Here is a 4,614-nt window from a genome sequence, read left to right as displayed (position 1 = left end):
ACAGACATATTAAAGTCCCTGAGTATTAAATGATTACATCCTATTTATTTATCTCGTTCTATGTTCTGGAACAAAAGGTTAAACATCGGGGTGCCCTGGGTGGCTCAGTCAGTTAAGTGTCTGACTCTTAATTTCAGTTCAGGTCATGATCTCATGGTTTGTGAGCTGGAGCCCTGCAATGAGCTCTCAGCTGACGGCATGGAGACCGCTTGGGATTCTCTCTTCCTCTCTCTCCTGCTCCTCCCTGCTTGCTCTCTCTCTCTCTCTCTCTCTCGATAATAAATAACTTAAAAAAAAAAAAAGGTTAACCATTCATTGCATTATTTTCTGCAGATAAGTCCTTTTTCTCACCCTGAAATTTGATGGTAATTAAATTCTGATGTTTTTCCAAGCTACTGTATGAAGAGGAGGCTGAAGGCCATCACTATATGGCACACTGCAACATAAGGGCCCTCTCTTCCGTTCACCAATTCTGGCGCATTTCCAAAATATACCCAATATTTCAGTTTTATTTCTGTCCAGGGGACTGGGTGCCAAGGATCAGATATAAGCACAGGTGCATTTAAGCAGCAAGATTACAGTCGACAGACTCTGAAAATTGAAAATGGCAGCCTGGTGAGGCTGGCAAAGCCACAACCACATCACGTCTTCTGGGTCCAGGGCTGAAGAGGCATCTCCACAAACTTAATGGTGCATTCGCCTCAGCTGTGGGGTCACAGAAATTACAGATCATGCGGTACCTGGGTATCCGGGGATGGTTCACAGTTCTGCTTCCTGTCTGCTGCACGATGTTGGACAAGACAATATATCACTCTGAGTACCAAATGTAGAGATAAAAATGAAAGCATTTACTTCATTGAGTTATTTTGAAAAAAAAAATACTGTCATAATGGATGTGATAAAGCATCATTAACTGGAAGACATATTGCTTTTAGTTATTGTTTGTTTTGGGGGACTAGTTAAGTGGAAAATACTTTGAAGGTTGAGTTCCCAGACATTTGCTGTAAAATACCATGTTTCTAATTTTTATTATACAATAATACATAATCATCATTGAAAAACTAAAACACCAAACATGTGCATGCTTATGCATCCTCCCCCTTCCAATGTCAGAGTGTCTGCCTAGTGTCTCACTGACTGTCTTGCCCTTGGCCTCCAGGCAATGGAAGGCAGTGACACTGCACATCCCTTCTTTATATGGAGTCTAATCTATCAGCATTGTCCTTCAGCCTTCTTTGCCTGCAATCCTTCTCAGGAAACCCTTTGCTCAGGTTGTATCTGTATTTTATTCTAGAAGTTTGAGAATTTCTTTTACAAATATTTCAATTACTAGTCCATCTGGAATTAATTTGACATGGGGTGAGAGAGATGTGTCAAATTTTTGCAAATGCAAATCCATTTACAGAATAGACATCTTTGCAAATGGCATTCAGCACCATTTATTGAATGACCGCGCCTTTCGTCACTGATGTGAGTTGCAAATTTTTCCATATACTAAGCTACTAAATATATTTGAGAAGGTTTTTGGATGAAACATTTCACTGAATTGTCTGTTCTTTGCCCAATCACTACCACATATTTTAATTAACTTTATAGAAGCTTTCCTGTCTAATGAGTGAGGCCCTTGACCTTGCTTTTCCAACATCAAGTGGCTTTCCAGCAAGCTTATTCGTTCTGAAGATCTTTAGAATTTTTTCATTTTCAAATTCTAGACACCTGCAAAAATACAGGAAGATGTCCAAACTCCCAACAATATAAAAATTAAGGTAACAAACAGTATAATACCAGAACCAGGATGTAAGATTTCTAAATTGTGAGGAAAGTGGAGCCGTATTTAGAAAACCTCCAATCCAAGAAAGAGCCCCTAACTTTGCTGCTCTGACTATACACACCTCTATTACTGCAATTAACTTGCATTTTATTTTCACTCTTCTACAGATAGGGGCACCTGGGTGGCTCAGTCGGTTAAGCGTCTGACTCTTGATCTCGGCTCAGGTCATGATCTCATTGTTTATGAGTTCTAGCCCCACATTGGACTCTGTGTTGACAGTGTGGAGGCTGCTTGGGGTTCTCTCTTTCTCTCTGCCTCTTACCCCACTAGTGTTCCCTCTCTCTCTCTTTCAAAATAAAAATAAAAAAATAAACTTTAAAAAAATTCTTGCATTTTATTTTTTAAATGTTGGCTTCCCCATTGGAGTCTGAGCTCATTTAGGGCAGGAGCTGTCTCTTAAATATCTTTTGTACTCTTGTACAGTGATCGGGACACAGGAGATTCTCGAAAAACATTTCATGAATCACTTCATGGTACACAGAATTTCCATTCGGCAATTCCATGGCTGTATTTTTCCTCTGTCTTTGCTGGAGGGCAAGGTCCCGGAGTACCTGAGGCTCACCCAGCTCCAAGATACTTTCCTTCCCGACCTGGCACACAATAGGCACTCGGCCAATGTTGACTTCTTCCATTTCCATACCCGCTATTCATCTCCCCTCTCCCAGCCGCAGGGGATGAAAAACACCGCCTGGTGTGTAGTCCACTAACACTTATAAAGAAAACCCAAATGGCTGCTGGAAGGACATGAGAAGTTAAAAGGAAAACATGGTTCCCAACTGCTGCAGCTTCCACTCCCAGGTGGAGACAGACGCCCTGAAATGCCCTCCTTGAGGCCAGTGTACTCGGCCTTATTTTGTTAAAGAGTGAAGAAACGGGACCCTTTGGTTTGACTTTGAAGTTGGAGGTCTCTGGAGGTCATCCAGAAGAAGGAGGTGCAAGTTGATGCCCACGGGTGAGGACGCCGGGAACAGCACATTATTCTTTTGAAGTCGCTCTCCCTGGGGTTCACTCTAAAATGTCATGGGCAGCTTTCCTCCTACAGCTCCTGGGCACCCTACATATGTCAAATGAAGAACCAAAAGTTTTCTCTCGCACCATAGGATTAACTGGTCAAATTAGTCACGGAAGGCCCTCTGATCGCGGACAGCTGCGGGGACGCATTGGTGGAAAATAACGCACCGGCCCGTGTGGATGCCCATTTCCCCTTCGTGGTCAGTTGAAACTCCGGGAAAGTCCCATTTAAAGGAGGAAAAAAAACAAAATCGTGTGACTGAGCTCGCTCTCTCTCTCTCTGCTGTCTTTTCTCATGTTTTCACAGCAGTTTGGGGGGCTTAGAGTTGATCTGAAGAGAATTTCCTGAAATAAGCCTGAGGCTGGAGACAGTTTACGCGCTTCTCAGGCTTCTGCCAAGGACACCTTTCGTCCAGATGCAGCGAAAAGCCCTCCGGGGGATCTCTAGGACGGAACTCACACGTCCTGGGCACGGGAATTCCCACCCGTCCTCAGGTTCTGCTCCCCCGAGTGCTTCCAAACATTCCTCGTTCCACCTTAGATGAAGAGACCAGACCCAGACGCAGCTGGACCGTCTCTGCCCAGAGTGACCAGGAGCCTGGGCCCAATCCAGCTTCCTGCTTTGCGGGTTTGCCTGGTGTTTGTTTGCAAAGGAAACCTTGATTGCTCAGCCTGTGGGAGAGAATATTCTCTCAGGCTCTTCTGGCCTGTTTCTTCTGCGGAAAAAGGGCAGGCGCAGTGCAATGCTTTCTTCTCTAGCATAGGGAACAAGGCTTGAGGGATTCCTTTTGGGTTAGGGGCAGGTCCAGAGAGCTCAGGAGGCTGGGGGCAGCCACAGGGGTGACTTTGCTGCCCTCTGTTTAGAAGTTGACCTCGGGTCTTAGGAGGGTATACCTTACAGTCTGAAGAAGGTCCCTGCCTCAGTGTGGGCAGGTCAGCTTTTTTTTTTTTTATGTTTATTTTTGAGAGAGAGAGAGAGAGCAAGTGAGGAAGGGGCAGAGAGACTGAGACACAGAACCTGAAGCAGGTTTCAGACTCTGAGCTGTCAGCACAGAGCCCAATGGGGGGGGGGGGGGGCTCAAACCCACACACTGTAAGATCATGATCTGAGCCAAAGGCAGGTGCTTAAAGGACTGAGCCACCCAAGCACCCCTAATGGGCAAGTCAGCTTTGACTAAACCGGCAGCTTTGCAGAGGAGGAGGGAGAGGGCAGGGGCACCTGTGCTGGTTATGCCAAATTAATTCTGGTAACCAATGGGGTGACATGTTGTGACTAGGTCTGTCTCTCCCTACAAAAGCAGACAACAGTTGAACATCATATGAACACTTGCTCTGCCTCTTGTAGCCCTGGAAGTGAGTGGACAACAGCTGTAAGAGCTTTGCACTATTCCCTGTTTGGATCCCACTGTGCTCCCTTTCTCCCCAGTGGAAAATGACTGAAATTCACCCAGTGCCCTCTGTGTTCTTGGTCTCAGATGTTACTTTGTTTCAGTCTTGCAAGCCCTGCTGTCTTACAGAACTCACAACATTGTAACCTATGTAGCACCAGCACTTCTTTTCCCTTTCTTTTTTGTTTATATTTTCCATTGAAGAAACTGAGGTTCAGAGAGGCTGGTGACTTGTCCCATGGTCACAGAGCAGAACTTGAATCATGTCACAGGCTTAGAAGGAGGTCTGTAAATGCTTGCCGGTGGTGAAATTTAATTTAAAGAAAAGTAAAAGACAAGTGCTTTTGTGGTTTCTTTCATTATTTGTTTACCACCTCTCTGGAG

The 4,614-nt window shown here is 44.9% G+C and overlaps 1 pseudogene; it reads right to left on the bottom strand.

Moving 5' to 3' along the window:
- Positions 1-392: 392 nt before the first annotated feature.
- LOC120221180 lies at positions 393-762 on the bottom strand (annotated as a pseudogene).
- Between the last annotated feature and the right edge of the window lie 3,852 nt (positions 763-4,614).

This window comes from Hyaena hyaena, unplaced genomic scaffold (assembly GCF_003009895.1).
Source record: "Hyaena hyaena isolate Hyena2069 unplaced genomic scaffold, ASM300989v1 scaffold_14, whole genome shotgun sequence".
NCBI lineage: Eukaryota > Metazoa > Chordata > Mammalia > Carnivora > Hyaenidae > Hyaena > Hyaena hyaena.
The sequence above is the reverse complement of the archived record's forward strand: the minus strand, read 5'-3'. Positions and strand labels throughout refer to the sequence as shown.